This window comes from Pholcus phalangioides, unplaced genomic scaffold (genome assembly GCF_987345545.1).
Source record: "Pholcus phalangioides strain wild (caught in Gottingen) unplaced genomic scaffold, Ppha-v1.0 ptg000003l_1, whole genome shotgun sequence".
Classification (NCBI taxonomy): domain Eukaryota; kingdom Metazoa; phylum Arthropoda; class Arachnida; order Araneae; family Pholcidae; genus Pholcus; species Pholcus phalangioides.
Window position 1 is genome coordinate 39,699,916 of NW_028301596.1, and position 18,222 is coordinate 39,718,137.

The window sequence follows — 18,222 nt, forward strand, 5'->3', positions numbered from 1 at the left end:
TGAAATAAATAAATAATTCAGAATAAAATGAAATAAATAAATAATTCAGAATTAATGGAAAAAGGGTTTTCAGAATTAACAAATAATAAATTAATCTTTAATTATGAATTATTAAAAATTCATAATAATTTTGAAACTGTTCAAAATGCAGAACTAATGAAAGAAGTACAATAATTTCAACATTATCGAAAATTCAGAATAAATGAAGGAAAAGATTTAAAAATTATTAAAATTTATCAATTTCTTAAATTTTTTATTTATTTATTTTTCAATTCTAAAATTATTTCTTTTAATATAAAGCTTTTACTAAAAATAAAAGCTCTTTTCACTAAAAGCTCGTAATTGGGGGGGGGGGGGTCGAAAATTCAAATTGTTGAGGTATTTCACCAATACAGTCAAACCTCGGTAGTGCGTCACGGTTAAAACGTCACTCCGCTTACCGGGTCACTTTTTGAAAGTCCCAATTGTCCTCCGGCAGGAACTGACACATATATGGCTTACTACGTTTAACGAGTCACTCCGCTTACAAAGTCATATTTTTGCTCTCCCAAGAGTGACTCATTAACTGAGGTCAGTCATCACCTCAAGTTATCGAAAAATTATGACGGCTTAAGCGGAGTGACGAATTCGACGAAGTTTCGTCAGTTTTAATGTGCAATGTTGAGAAAATCGTATAAATTTAAAGTATTACGACATTTATTAAAGTATGAATCAAAATAACAATATTAATAAAATTTATAGATTGCGAAATTAAAAATAATAGCAATTTTTTACCTTTTTTTTATTTCTTATTACTTAAATTACTGTGGTAAAATGTACTGTAGACTTTGATTTATGCTAGTAATTTTAAATTTAGACTAACAGGTTAGAATAAGTAGCTCCTCTTCATAATAGTCTAAGTCTAGTCATGATAACTCTCTATTGCACATTAATTTTATATATACATCAAATTTAATTTTAGTGTTTGAATTCTTCATCAGTAGTTCATGATGCAACTACAAGGTAATCACCTACTGGTGGAGGGGCCCTGGGCAGGGAAAAGTAAACAGAAGACCTCAACTTGGGAAAGAATGTCTAATTTTTTTCAACAAAGATATTTTGTTTAAATTTCAAGTCCTAAATTAGTAGAGCCCATGCTTTCTATGATTGTTTATTATCCGTGCCCGTTGCACTTTGACTTTAACTTGATTAATTTGATTCTTCGATTTACATAATTTTTGATTTCCTTGCAATATATGTAATCTTTGACATATCAATAAATTTTGGTTGGTTTTGCCGGAGATGCCCTGCTCCCCCCCCCAACCCCGGGGGGAGGGCGAAGTGCTTACGTTGCTTCTTGCGACAGAGCTTGGATGTCTCGCGGTTTGTCCAGTTTTTCCAATGGAGCCCAGGCAGAAATGAGATCTAGCCTGAACAGTCCTCAAAGTTCCAAAAACCTTATTCGGCAAATGAACTTCCCCAGCGTAACTTTCGTTACTTAAACTGTTCTGTTTGGGTATATAGGATTTTATGGTGGACTTTTAAGCATATGGCAATGCTGTTAACAAGCTCTTTTTTTAATGGCAGCCATAAAAATACTCTGTTCCTCTTTCTCAAACTTTTTCATAGTGACGACTTAACCGAAATTAGCGACGAGTAAACGAGGTTTTAATAACATTGTGGTCTATGAGAGCTGGAAGGGTCCGAAGAAAAACGACTACTTAACCGGAATTGCGACTTATCAGGGTGACGACTTAACGAGGTTTTATTGTATTTAAAAAATGACTTATTAAGTGTTTTGGGGGGGGGGTTTCCGAGATAAATAGATGAATTAGTCGCATTAGACACGGATCTCCGGATAATTAAAAACACACAAAACCAATTACTTTTTCGATACATATTTAAGGTTTTTTTAAACACATCATGACACTGATCAACATAACCCTACCCAAACCATCCATCAACTTTCAGAGATAACGTACAGAGATAGCCTTTAAATATATACACAGTTTCTACTGACTGTAATTTGATGTATGTTAAATCTATTATAATATTATTTTTTTCGTGAGACAAGACATTAATCTTAGTCGAATCCATGGTTGTCACCTGCTCGCTCTCTCTTTCTTATCTCTATCTCATGTTGTAGAAGGAAAGGTCAGCTGCCAGAAGGATACCAGGGGACATCGCAGAGTTCTTCGAGATGGAAGTCATGACAGCTATCTGAAGCTGCTGATGACCAGGCAGGTGAGCAGCTAAAAAATAGATACCTCTTTTCCTTCTCGTGTGTTATCTCTAGAGATTTTTAAGAGATAACAAAAATTTCTCCTGGTCTCGAGACTCTCTGAAGCAGATGTCGAATTTAAGAACGAGTCTCATATCTATAAGATCCATTGTTGTTTTCTCCCCCCGAGGTACAAAACTTTCTTTGGATTGTTATTTTTCTATTATTATCATTAATTTATAGTTCTTTTTCCCAAACATGTTTAACATGCGAGGAGCATATCAAGTTTCCGTAACATGATGGAAAAAAATGGAGAAATTTTATGGTCTTAAAAGGTCGTAAATATTTGTCCCTTTATCAACACGGTTTTTTTTTTTTTCCATGTCTTAAAGAAATGGCTCCAGGTTAAATTTTGTTGGGTTGATAACCTCGATGAGGTCGACATATCAGCTATGGATATTGCCTTTTTGTTTTTGAGGTCATGTCGAGATTTCACTTTATGTGGTATCTTGAGATGTTTGTGGGGCCTATATCTTGATTATAACAATATAAAGAAAGGGGTTGATAAAGTTTAATGTCTTAATCTCGTTGGAATTTGTGAGTAGTATACTTTTATAACTGTATGAACGTTACCTGTTGGGAATCTGTGACCTTAATTTTTTTTCGCTGATTTAACGGTGTGTGTCTGTAAAAAAAAAACGGGATTTGTATTCATGTGGATGTGTTTGAATTTTAATGAGGCGTGATTTTTTGGCTCAAGAATGTTAAGGCCGATATGTTTCCATGCTTTTACTGGCTGTAGAGTAAGCCGCCGTTGTCTAAAATATGCATTCAAATTTTGTTGTTGATGGAGATTCACAAATTTTATTTCCGTGTTCGGTGTTAATGCCGACTCTGACTTGATGTGTCGAAACATATACAGAATGTACAGAAATGCTGAGAAATATCTAAACAAAAATGTACTCACTAAACGAAAAAATTATTATTATTTCTAAATTCGGAAATATTTTCATAATTAATTAAAAAATTATTTCAGAATAAACACAGAATAAAATAAAAAAATTCAAAATCAAAATAAATTCAAAATAACTTCAGAATAAATTCAAAAATGATTTCAAAATGAATTCCAAAATAATTTCAGAATTAACGAATAAAACAGTTTCATGATTTGAGTATTAACTATTGATTTATTTAAATGATTTATTTCATTTTAAAAACGATTCAATTAAGCGTTTTACGAGGATTTACGAGATAAATCGATGGAAAAACCGCATCAAACACCGATCTCAGGGTAATTAAAAACAAACAAAACCAATTGTTTTTCGATATCTATTTAAGGTATCGAAAGGCCTATATATATACAGAATGTGCAGAAATGCTGTGAAATACCGAAACAAAAATCTACGCACTAAATGATAAATTATTAGAATTTTAGAGTTATGAAAAGTTATGAAAGAACAGCAAAAAATAACGGAACAACGCCCCTTTCCCTCATTTATGCTGTCCTTTTCCCAATTTTTCTCAGTTTTTTAAATTCGAATATGTAAGCGAATATTACACTTAGAAACTTGGAACTTTTTTTGTTGGCCTCAAGAGAAACATGGACTTCCAATTAGACAACTTTCTAATTGGAAGACAGAAGACAGGGAGACTGTATAAATATTTATAGTTTTTATTTTGTTTCACAGTGTATTTTCACGCTCAAAACTGGAACAGGGTAATTTTTGAACGCCTTTTGAGCAATTTTTAAACTGAAACTATACTTCTACCATGGACGGTTGATCAGATGTAAACCACATTAGCACTTATAAGACGCCCTGTATATTCTCTTGGTCACATATTTGTCTTGAACAACACCAGGTAAAATAAATTATTTCATATAAGACCTCGATTGGTCTTTCTTTTGAGTTAAACAGATTTTGTATGTTATGTAATAGTTTAGGTATTATGTAATATGTAATTATGTAATATGTTAATTAGTTTACTTGAGGAGTTTCATATATATTTTGTAACATCCATTTGTAAATTCAAAGAGCTTCTTCTCTCCGATTATGAGCGATTTTTATCTTCTTTATTTGATTTCTTGTGCGTGATTGGCAAATATCTACCTTCTACAAATCTACCTTCCAGATAACAAGAGTGTTCAACCTTTTGAAGAGTACGGGCCACTTCATTAGTTTGGAAACGTATCGCGGGCCACTTGAGTGATCTCGAAATGCACCGTGAGTCACTCGGGTGATCTGAAAATGACTCCCACTCAAGTGATTTCATAATCTTTCGTGAGCCACTTGTGCAGTTTGGTTATTTATCACTTTGTCACGGGCGACATCACGAAGGACACATTTGGCCCGCTGGCCATGGGTTAAACATACATGTTGTTAGGGATCTACGGTATGACACTCATTTACCATGATAGCTATCATTGCATGGAGACACATTTAGTGCTGTTAACGTAATTTATTACTTCAAATTTTATGACATGTAAATTATTTAAAAAAAAAACACATTTTTGGGATTTACGTGGATTTTCCAGCATGGGCCAGGTCTTCTTTGATCACCTGCTTGACACAGAGTGGCGGGCCAGGAGGAGTATTTATGTGGAGGCAGCGTGGAAATTGACCTCCTTCGCTAGGCTACAAGTCTGTTGTGCCTTGATCATCATTAAACGGGGGGGGGGGGCCTCCACTTCTAAAAGGTGAGAAAAAACTTACTTGGGTTACTTGAAAAGGTTCTGCGGTTGTCAAAAACGTAATGCAATAGAATACGTTGTTTTATGCTTGTAAAGAGTTTATGTTCAGTGTTTTCCGGAAGTCGTCCTTACGCGTGCAACTCCTTTTTTGTCATATCTTTGCAGATGTCTCGTATTTTAATACATACTATCTTTCATCGTCTCAGAAAGTTCTAATCAAATTTAATAAATTAAAATTTTTTTGTATGTTTTCCATTGAAATTATTTCAATTTGTTTTTTTTTGATGATCTTAAATTTTTTCAGCACAGCTAGTATATACGGTGCATCCCATAAATTCGTAAATAGTTTAAAATTCATAAAAATTGAAGGAAGTGATTTTAATGCGGTTTGCGAAAAAATTTATTCTCATGGGGGGGGGGGGGTCATAAGTGGAGATTGACACGATGATGATGATGATATCAATTCATATATTCACATATACATTGGATCAGTCGATTCAATCTTTGACGCTGGGGGAGGGGGGGGGCAATCACGTTTTTGTCCGTTTTTTTCTTGTGTACGTTTACACTATAATTCATTATTTCTTTATTTTACTGCGAAAGAACAAATTGATAAATTGACACGAAATATTTAGTATTATAGTTGCAATTGAATGAAATATTTTTCGAAGCCATTTTTGAAAATTCTACTTTTAGGGTCGTGAGACCCCCCCTTCCCCCCTTGACGCACGCACGTCTATCAAGTATTTCACTCATCACGTATAAAGCATCAGTGAAAGCCATGAAATACCCTCTTCATGCTGAAATATTGGACAAAGTTAGGTTGTGGAAACACTTTACTCTCTTGAGGATGGGAACACTTAAAAGCAGTAACACAACGTGCACACACAGAGAGAGAGAGAGAGAGGGAAAGCACACACAGGGCTTCTCATCTAGAATCGAATTAGGAATTAACTAGTAGAACAATCAATCAACATTATTAATAGAGGTGGCGCTGAAAGCAAATGAGGACCGGATCGTGGACACTAATTTCGCTGTCTTCGAGAAGCCCCGTGACAGATGATGATAACGGCAGCGGCGGTCGTGGTGGCACAACAGGAAGAGGGTCCCCCTTCAACAGTAGTATTGAGGGTCATATTACACGCATCGATCAAAACTCTGCATAACTACTTGCATATAACAATGGCGGAAGAGATACGATCTCTTATCATTACTATTACATTTATTATAAGAGGAAATATATGTTGTTGTTTTTTTGTTTTTTTTTTGGTTTTTTTTTTTTTTACAAACAAATACAAACAACTATTACCGCTTTTCTTTTTTCAGTGCGGTGTAATTTGCAAGGTTGGCCCAACCCTGTGTGTATGGTGTCCCGGTGTCTCATTTGAAAGCGGAAATGCAATTGATATGCTAGTCCCGATCTGACTTGTGGGACAGTGATTAAAAATGATGAGAAGAGGGAGGAATGGGTGGAAAATGAGACATCGATATAGAATATTGATCAGATTCGTTTCCATTGAGTCTTTTGAAACACCCTCCCTTGTGTGAGTCATCGATATTTTTTTTTTTTCCGCGGCTTTATCGTGTTCATCGTGCCATCAAATGTTGTAAGTTGATTGTTTACAACGGGTACGACAGCACTTTAAAAACTGTTGCAGTATCGGGGACAGGACGTTTTCCCGAATTCACACGAGCGAGTGAAGTGCATTGGGATTCAATATCTATTCATACGATTGTGCCAGTGGCGTATTTGCATGGGGGGAGGGTCACAGTAGGCTATTTCCCGGACGGCAATTTGAAGTATGATTGGTCAAGTAAATTAGTAAAATGGGCGAAGTGCGTTAAACATATACGCCTCAATAAATCCGCCTCGGCCCAGACAGTTAGAGGCTGGGTCAGTGAGTGACCAAAAGTTTGCAAGCACGTGAGTGCCCAAATAGAGCGTGAGCATGCATGTGAATAACCAAAAGAAGGAGCTACACAACAAGGGACCCGATCAGTGAGTGACCCAGAGCGTATGTAAGCATGTGAATGACCAAAAGAAGGAGCTACACAGCAAGGGACCCGATCAGTGAGTGGCCTAGAGCGTGTGAATGAACGAAAGAGTGATCCAGAACAGTGGTTTTCAAACCTGGGAAGCCCATTGCCCGGTTGATTCTCTTTTTTTTTGAGTGGAAGGCTCATACATATACGTCTAATGAGAAATAAATGAGGAAAAAATGAAACAGAGTGAATAACTCACGGCCCAGTACAACTAATGTCAAGTAGACCTGGTACCAGCCCTCGGCCCGGCGGTTGAGAAACTTTTTGGTCTAGAACGTATGTAAGCTTGTGAATGATCAAAAAAGTGACCCAGCAAGGAACCATGCCTGAGGGAAACCAAAAGCAGCCCCGTCATTTGGGGGGGAAGGGGGCCGTTACCCCCCCCGGCTTTTGAAAATACACTAAAAATGGTATATACATACATTGAGTACATGCGCTTTGCCCCCCCCCCGCCCCCGGAAAAAGTTGAAATGACGGCCCTGAGACCAAAACAGTGACCCGTGTGAAAGCATGTGAGCGACCACATGTGAATGACTAAAACAGTGGCTTATAGAGTGTGGGAGTATGGGAGTGACCAAAAGAATGACTTAGAACGCGGGTATGCTTGCAGGGGTAGATGAATGCCAAGCGGGTTATAGCACAGGGTCGCAAATTCAAGAAGGGTGGCAAAATTCGAGCAGCAAAACCATAAATCTTAACCTCTGATCATGGCTTGTCCGTGTTGTGATGCTATAAACACTCACTTCTGAAATTTTATTCAAACTTGGATAAAAATATAATCTAAAACTTCAAATAATAACACCAAAATGTTTATATGAAGTTGATGCACCTAAATTGGCTTTAGATATCCGTATTATACGAAGTAAAAAACACGATGCCTATCGAAATGAGAGGATCGAGCTACAAATTCCGGCCATTCAAATAGAACCTAGTGAAAATGGTGACAAAAGCAGGCTTGGCGCCCACTTCGGTGAGTGCCACCATTAGAAGCCAAGTAAACGTGATGAGTTATGATTGTATCAATGAAAGTATAAACGATAAGAGTGGGAGCAATGCAGGAAACCCAGGAACACAAATCCAGGGCATTTTCCACAAGTTAACGCGGAAGCACCAGATTGCCCGAAAGATAAAAAAAATTTTTGAAGTGAAACTTCTTTAGCTAGGGGAAGTGAATTTTTGTGAATAGAAATTCATCACAGAAAGTGAAACACCTTATTTTTCCTCAAAACCCGTTCCATAGAATAATCAATTGTGTGATTAAGTTCCGAGATGCAAATGGATTGTGGTTGTGTGGGGGGGGGGGGATGTCAATAGATTATTCGGCCATGTAAGAAAATAAAATTTGGTGGAGGGGTTGGTTCGGATGGTTTATTACAGGCAAACACAGTTGCCACGTTACCCAGTTATTACCTTTCCCTACCGGTTATGATCCCACACTCCCGGTCACACGAGAGTATATTTCGCACGCGAACGCAAGTTTTGTGACGTCACAGTGCTAGCTCCAAATTGCCTGCGCTGTCATAACTCAGAATACCTCCAGAGCGCGCTTCACTTTTCTTTTTTTTTCTTCTTATCCTTTATTCCTGTATTGAGGGGGGGGGCCCTGAGTGGGCATGTCTAATTCCCCAGAGTGAACATGGGCAGCTTGCACGCCGCCATCACCATTCCAGTTCAAAATGAGCAAGAAAGAAACAATTTCCCTAGGGAAAAACGTCAATCATTAAAATCTAGCCAACATTTTTGAAGACGAGCAAAACCATGGTGATAAACGTAGGTAATATGTATAAGATTTGCAGAAGATAACAAACTTTTCAAAAGGGGAGTCAGTCGAACTAGGAGCCTAAACCTCATTGGTAAAGCAGGTGCACTATTACTTCACCTTACACGCAATACGTAAATATTCTTTTGCGGAATTTTCTACGAATTGGTATATGCAGAAACGTACGCGTGCGTGCGCCTGTGTATGTGTTTATATTTTCCATGTTTTATAAATGAACTTTTGTAGTGTAATCCCGGCCTTACATGTAAATATCGTCTTGAAAGTCTCTCTGCCTGCTCTCGGTAGAGAGAATGCGGGAAGGCATCTGGACTAGTAGATAGGCACCCATCTTTAAACTGGGCTCGCTAATTTGTGGTTAACACTCTTTTGAGCGGGTTTTGTTTATATAGGGCAGCGGTTCTCAACCGGTGCTCCGCGGAACCTCAAGGGCTCCATGTGCACCTCCCAGGGGCTCCGCAGTGACTCGAGGAAAATAAAATGAATCAGTAAATTTGATAGATAAGTAAATAAGAGAGGCCTACAAGGTTCTGCCATAAAAATTACGTACAAAAAAGGGCTCCTCGAGTCAAACAGGGCTCCGCCATAGAAATTATATACTGGAAAGGGCTCCGCGAGTCAACAAAGGTTGAGAACCGCTGATACAGGGTGTGCTGTAAGTCCTAATTCGGTTTTCATCTCATCAAAAGTTCGTCGTAAAGATATAGTTGCAGTGTTTCAAAAATACTGAAACTGTGTTCAGAAATATTTAACCTCTTACACGGGGGTCCGTGTAAAAAGTTAAACAAGTTTTTTTTTGTGACGTATTTGCATTTTTGCTCTAAAAACTGATACGTGGGATTTTTGAACACATATTGAGCATTTTTTTAAACCATACCTCTATAACGAACTTCTGATGAGATAAAAGCCGAATTAAGACTTACAAGACAAACTGTGTATAATTTTCAGATGCTTAAACATTGAATTCCGTCCAACATCTGAAAGATGCGATCAAGGAAGCTTGTTATTCCAGGGCGATAACTATCAGTTGCATCAAGCCTCAACAGTCTACGATTGGCATGATGAGTACAGTCAAACCTCGTTAATGAGCCACTCTTGGGAGAGCAAAAATATGGCTTGATAAGCGGAGTGACTCGTTAAACGGAGTAAGCCATAGCTGTGCCAATTCCTGCCTGAAGATAATTGGGACTTCTAAAAAGGGATCCGGTAAGCGGAGTGACGTGTTAACCGGGCGACGCACTAACGAGGTTTGACTGTATATTTCAATAATCCTCACGTCTAAGAAAAAAGTCAGAAAATTTCGGTCTACCGTTCGGTAATCTCTTCGTACAAAAATAAATAAATGAACGCACAAACAAACAAAATAAGGAAAATCCCATCGAATTTCCCATTGCGCACGCGCATAAAAAATTCATACTGTAAGTATATATATATATATAAAAGAAATATAGGAATTCCACAAAATCTCAAATTAAAGGAAAAATATAACAAATCCCAAAAATTCCCGATGTACCTACTTTCTTTTCCTGCCAAGAGGAAGAAGCATATTTTTCATGAAACAAAAGAAAATGCACTCACATGCGCAATAGGAAAATGTAAAAAAAATAAAGGTAAAAATTCAGTGGCACCTTCCATTTTGAATCATATTTCCCTTCAGACAGATCAAAAATGGAGGAAAAAGCATACCAAGTACGTGCCTGGGTCTTAGGTACTGCGTGACCACAGGATTTTCTGCAAGTTTTTACTTCAGGCCGAGATTTTACAAGGAAAGAGAGGAGAATGGAACTTTTCTCAAGAACCCATGTCTCTCCCTTCCCGTTCTCTTTTTTTGCCAAAAAAAAAAATAACGTACATACACCCTTTACAAATTTCGTGCGCGTGTGTACACTCACACACACACATATATATATATTTATGCCCTCTCAGCCTCTCTGTGTTACACACGTCCCACATTTCAGGAATGCACATTTCTCATGCACGCCGAAGAAACAAACACTGTGTCCATGTAAGTACAAGTGAAACAATATATATATATATATACATATGTATGTGAGTGTAACCTGGAATTTTGTTTCCATTTCCTATTTTGTTTTTAGGAAACGAAAATGGGAAAATCCAGTTTTTGTTTTGTCCAGGTGAAAATAAGAAATGGGAGAAAAGTCTATGTATTGAAGAATAAGGTAAGACGCAATATAAGGTATACTAAAACTATGTAAGATAGAAAATTTTAGATTTTTTCACATTTGTGTTTAAAATGTTATGGTTTAACATGTATCGGATTAGTTTTATAAAAAAAAATATTATTCTATGAATTCATGTAAAATTTTATATTGTGTTAACTTTTTCCCCGTATCTAAGTTTATTATAAATTTTCCAAATTTTGAACATGAGGATACAATAAAACCTCTCTTTTTGCGGGCACTGGTGGGACAATAAAATTCGTCCGTAAAAGAGGAGTGACCGTTAATCAGGGGTTTGAAATGCATGCTCTTATTATACAAAGGGAAATTATTATTTAACCGTAAGATAGGGATGTCCTTTAAGAGGGGTTATAATGTATTTTATTTGATCTATATGAAGACCACGAAAATAGTTGTTTATATGGAAAGCCTTGAAAGGGCTCTTAATGAGCGAAGCAACACCAAAGAAGAAAATAAGTAAGCTGATAAAATAAAGTGCTTCGAATAGGTAAATGTGAAATTATTATAACAAAATATCTACAGCATAATTACAAAATATATATATATATATCTACAGCATAATTACAATATATATATATATATATCTACAGCATAATTACAATATATATATATATATATCTACAGCATAATTACAAAAAGACATACAACATTGTTAATACAAAATACATACAAGATAATTACAAAACAGACGTCGAATAGTTGCAGAAGCGACAGAAAATGTTATGTACAGAAAAGACTTGCAGCATTGTTCAAAAATCACTTACAGTATACGTACTTACAAAAAAAACAGGATTTTGAAAAAAAAAGACTACAAGCACGTAAGCCTTGTGTGTGAAAATTTTCCACGCATAAGTTTCTCATCCATTGGCAATTAATCAAAGAGTTCCTCAAAACTTTTTCATCATATAAGTTAATAAACCCTCACATTCCCAAAATGTGTGATTTTTCATAATTTTCTCATTTATTTTTTTGCATCTACTTTTTTTTCTGCAGAGATAAAATTTTAGGAGTTCTTCTTGATCTTCTCGTGTTTTTTTTGATACTTTTGAAAATACTCCGCTTTTTGTTTTGTTTTTTAAAATTTCCAAAAATGACGAGTCAGGAGATCAAACTACTTTTTATACTTTTTTGTTTTTGAATTAAACTTGGATAATTGTTGTAATTTTAATTAATTTTGAATATTAAAAAAATGAATTCAAAGAACTGTATTCAATGTGAATATATAAAATTCTGAATATACAATAGTTTGGCTTTAGTAAAAAACTATAGAAATCTACTGGGCCAAAATGATGCCATCTTAGGAGATGTAAGAGTTAATTGGAAGACCAAATTTCCAATTGTCGAATATATTATTTCGATTTCTTAATGAAACCAAAAATTATTCCTATTTTTCTCTAAAAAAAAATTATTTTCCGTATTTCAAAAATCATTTTACATGCGTACACACACTCAGCAACGTTCGTTTTTCTTATATATATCCATCAACTTTTATTTCATATATACAATATAAACGAAAGCCTTTTTTTTTTCTGTTTTCGTATATTTGCATATCGGAAACATGATTCTCTAAATTACGTCCAATACACAAACATCTCTAGAAACTTCTCGAAAAATAGAGAGAGAGAGAGAAAGGAAAATTCCGATAGAAAAATTCTACAAATTCTCCAATTCGAGTTTTGTCACATTATTATGCACAACGATGCAACAACTGCAAGAAATTTTATTTATTTACTTTTTATATATATATATATGTGTTTTCTTCCCATCCCTTTCTCAAAAAATTCGAGAAGACATGAAAAATAAGTATATCCTCGGCCGTAAGAAAAGAAACTAAAACTTGTTAAGAATTTCACGAGTAGAGTCGGAAAAGTGAAAAAAAAAACTCAAATAAATGCGCGCACGAGTTCTTTTTATTATTATTATTATTATTATTACGAGTATTATTATTATTATTTCGACCGATGTCTGCACTATTGTATGCGTCTTGTATCTTGATTTATGGCTTCCTTATACGTCTAGAAAATAGAATAATAATAAAAAAAATTCTAGCCAGTATAAGAAAACTTTTATTTTTCATATATATATATATTTACAGCTTCTGAATTCCTTATGCAGTAAAAGAATTGGAAATTAAAAATGAATGGCTTCTTCTTGTTGTTGTACCTTTACACAGCGCGAGAGGAAAGAATTCGTGCCCGTATTCGTGTAATAAATTTTTCAGAAGTACCCAGAAGAAGAAAATTCTAGACTTATTCTTCACTGTTGTATGTTAGGATGGATATATTTTCTTCAAGAGTTAACTCTCCAGTCTGGAAATAAAAGAAGAAAAAGATTGGTATAGAGACAAAAATTCATGTCATATCCCAAAGAGCAATGCGAAAAGCATCCTGTCGGAAAAGTACTGTAAAAGTCCCGATAGTATTTCGAGTTTTTATTTTACCGTTCCTTCAAGTTTTTATCTTTTCTGACTTTTTGTTCAAAAGGTTTTAGGATTTCATAAAATAATTTATTCATATGTAAGTATTCATATTCGTATATTCCGAGTATTTGATCGTTTATGAGTACTAAAAAAATTGGTATGACATAACCAGGCCAGTATTTAGGGTCTGTTATGATCTCATAGTCCACAAAATTTCAAGGATCAAGTCATAGTGCCCTGTACAGCTGCAAATGTTGCACAAGCTGGAATACGGCCGCGATTATGACCATAAATTTAAAGTAACTGTTTACAATTGTGACTAGAGCTTCTTTGAAAACTTGTAATTATATAGCAGGAAATTTAATTATAACTGATACGGAGCACATGCCCAGGGACTAAATTATTTAAAATATTTGTTTCTTCATATTTGTTGAGTTCTTCAATGGCTTTTGTAAAATTCAAAACTATCCGAATAGAGTAAAACAAGAAAAAAAAATGGCACATGGAATAGTTTGTATGTATTTATATACAACTAGCTGTTACCCGCGTGTGTATTTGGTAATCTGAAAATTACTCGGCGATGATTCGCCCATACAGCATTTGAACCTATCGTGATCCCCTTGGGGGCTGAATTTTCAGAGATCACATCTTAGTGTGAGTCTATATTATGAAACATAATACTGAACAAATTTCATAGCTTCAGCGGTTTCAGCTTGGTGCCATGATTGTCTCATAACCTTTGGACAACCTTATGATACCCCCCCCCCTCCCAGAGGTTGAAATTTGGAAAGTCCCTCCTTAGCGAGTTTTCATATCATAAAATGAAACAACTGACTAAATTTCATATTTATAGTTTCAGCGATGATTGCTTCATATAATCTGTGAATTCCCCCCCCCCCACTCAGGGGTTTAATTTTGAAAAATCCTTTTCCAGTGAGAAATCTGTACATTACGGAATAAAAATACTGCCTAAATTTCATATTTTTCATGTCAGTGGTTTCGGCTCGGCGTGATGTCTCTGTATAAACTTTAAACCCCCTTGTGACCCTTTTAGGGGTTGGGATTTCCAAAAATTCTTTAGTGAGTCTTTGCATCATGAAATGGAGCTATTGGCCAAATTTCATATTTGTATCTTCAGCTGTTTCGGTTCGGCGTGATTTCTCTATGTAACCTTTGAAACCACCCTTATGATCCCCTTAGGTACCGAATTTCGAAAAACCCCTTCTTAGTGAGTCCTTACGTCATGAAATAAAACTATTGACCAAATTTCATATTTTGAATGAAATCCTGAATCAGTCAGGACGTATTATTTTATGTATATAGGTTGTTATACAACAATTCCTAAAAGAATGTTGAGGGGGAAAAAATTCATTCTTCCCCAGGGATCACAATCGTGAGTAATAATCCCTGATATTCAGGGTGCCCCATAAATTAATAAATAGTTTAAATATTCACAGAAATGAAGGAGTTGGTAGAATGCGATTGGTGAAAGTGTTAATTTCACGAAGATTTTTTTTTCCATCGATAAAAAAGAATTAGTTCAAATTTTTGTTCATAGGCAGCGCTGCAGCAAATCACTGGAAATATGCAAATTAGAGTCCTAAAAAGTGCAGGATGCAGCCTACAACTAACAGTTCATTTCTAAATTTTCTTGTTACTAGCGCTTACAAAAGGTTTTCATTGTGATCCTCTATCGACGAAAATTTGAACTAATTTGAGAATAACTTTTTGGTAAACTGCATTCAGATATATACCAATTCTTTCCATTTTTATGAATTTTAAACTATTCAGGAATTTATCGGACACCCTATAGAAGGATTATAATTACGGTAAAACCACTCTCTCAACGGCGGACACCCCTCACATCAGGTCACTCCTCTCTTTTACGGACAAATAATAATTCCCCCGTGTGTAATGAAACTATGCTTTTCAAACCCTTACGTAAGTCACCCCTTACTTACAGTCGAATTCTTTTGTCCCACCGAGGTGTCCGCAAAAGAGAGGTTTTACTGTATAATTTTTTCGATCGCGAAAAGTTCTGAAATTGCAATCACTGGTCAAAATGTTCTAGAATTTAGCTTGGATAATCATGAAGCTATACAGATTTGTTTAGTGAAGGAAAAATAATAAAATTTAAAAATAATTATGTAATTTATTAAGCCATATCGCTATATTGCAATTTACCGCCATTAACGAGTTGAGTTGGAAATGAAGGCGTCATCTATCGGTGGCCTCAAGATCCTAAGGAAAATATCTTCTAGGATGGATGGATATCTTCTAAATGGATCTAGGACTCGACGACACTACTACACCTACACATCTTACCACCCCAACACTTGTGCGTTATTCCTATATAAAACAACGTTAATGCACATATTAGGAAGCTAATATGTGCATTAATGAAAAATAATTAAAATTTTTATCGCGTGGCTGTGACATGTCCCAGGGATCCTCAATTTTCTTGGTGTTCAACCAAGTGTAAATGAAGTTAGATCGGGTGTCATCATCTGTATCGACGGATTTCTTTTGTCCCTGCATTACGAGTTTCGCCACAATTAGGCAATGTTTGGTGGAAATTGGATAAATTTGGCGTGAATCATCCTTATTGGCTAGAAAAGTCCCCGTTTTGTCTTATTGAAATCTGGTCAACCAAATTTAGGAGTCCAGTCCTTTGGTATGCTCTAATTTAAAAAAGCTTGTCTTCAGAAACGCTCTGATCTGTTGTTAAACATGCTATTTTGAGTTGCTCTCAGCCACGATTGAACACCAATTGTTTCCCGAGCGACAAACTGTCGAATTTGTTTTTTCGTTCTCAGAAGAAATTCTGTTGATACAGAAGGATTCAGTCAAATTTCCAAAAATTCTGACCATTCTTCCAACGCGATAAATTTGAGTGACCTGTGTTATAGACGTATAGGCGATAAATGTGGTCGTCTTGTTCTACGTTACAAAAGGGAAGAAAGAAATAAAGTTGAGGAGTAACAATTACAGAGATAAGAGGAATATACAAGGTATAGGTATTATACAAGGATGACGTCACTCTCCGCGACCATACGAAGGTTAAAGCAACTGGCTGTTGCGAAGATATATTTTGGAAAGAGAAAATTCAACTGCCCCTGCGGGGAATCGAACCCAGGGCGAATCGAATCTAGGATGTTCACCCGGAAAGTGAAAGGACGTGGGTTCTATCCCCTGCAGGGGCAGTTGAATTTTCTCTCTTTCCAAAATATATCTTCGCAACAGCCAGTTGTTAAAAAAACCTTCGTAGAGAGTATTAGTACATTGTCTTGCTGTTTTACCCCTCACCTTCAAACTTGTTTTGTAGTTTGTTGTTTACTTGTTCACTTTCTCACTTCTATGTGCAGTATACAATAAAATGATTGGTTCTGAGAAAGATACATTATATACTGTGTGGGGTGGGGAAGATGCCGTGAAGAACGAGGGGGGGGGGGGAAGGGAAAGCTGAAAAGAACCTCCACCATCGTTATCTCAGTTGCGCTTTATCAGTTGATCGTTATCGCGTTGAGATATCACGATGGTGGTGGGAGAATGGAGGGGGGGGGGGGACGCGTACACACAACTTTGTTCCATAGGGTACAAAGGTATACAATAAACCTTCCCGATGAGGAAAAAAAAGATTGAAGAGACAGTCAGCTGAATTGAATTTATTCCACTAGTGTCTGGAAATAATATTATGTCCCTGATCGTAAAGGGGTCAATTCCTATTTCAGGTTTGAAATTGGAACTTCAATCACCCTGCATATTATTAGGAAATTTTGGATTAAAATTTTAAAATTCGTAACTTTATATTTGAGAGCTGCTCTCTCTCTCTCTCTCTCTCTCTCTCTCTCTCTCTCTCTCTCTCTCTCTCTCTCTCTCTCTCTCTCTCTACGTTTCATGCATAGTTAAAAGAACTGTTGGCAGATGGCAGCACTATATACACATAAGAAATCTTACACAGAAACAAACTTACGGAAGGTTCACTACATGCACACATCCCAACATGTACCAATTCGTTAGAAGTTCGGCAGAGGAATATGGTCGAGGTGGTGTATGTGTCTGGTTTAGTAATAGTAGCAGTTCTGAGTGCTCGAGGGGAACCTACACGATCAATTAACATGTAAATATCGAATTTTGTGGAGCCGTAAAGCTTTGAAAATTGGTGAAAAAAGGGTCAAAATCATGATACAAGAAAAGTGATATGCACCAAAATACGGGAATGTTTTTATAATGCCAATGAAAACTTGTTCAAAATTTGTCCTATAGAGAGCACTGAAACGCATTTATCGTGCAAAGAATATGCTTATGGGATCAAGTTTTATATGCTATTATAAATTTTTTCACTTACCATTACCTAAAAAAACGTTTTTATTGCTAATTTCAAAGCTTTATCAGCTAAAACTTTTAGTACAGCAATGAGCGGAATAAAAATAATGTGCATATAATTTTAATGTTTATTCCGAAATTTAATTCCTCGGAGTTTGGCTTCCACATTTAGAAATTAAATTTCTCGTCTGAAAAATATTTCAGTGCAATTCATATAATATACAGTAAAACCTCGTTAAGTCGTCATTTTTCTTCAGGCCCTTCCAGCTTTCATAGACAACAATGTTATTAAACCCTCGTTTAGTCGTCGCTAATTTCGGTTAACTCGTCACTATGAAAAAGTTTGAGAAAGAGGAACAGACTATTTTTATGGCTGCCATTAAAAAAAGAGAGCTTGTTAACAGCATTGCCATATGCTTAAAAGTCACCATAAAATCCTATATACCCAAACAGTTTAAGTAACGAAATTTACACTGGGGTAAGTTCATTTGCCGACTAAGGTTTTTAGAACATTGGGAACTGTTCGAGCTAGATCTCATTTCTGCATGGGCTATACCAGTGATTCCC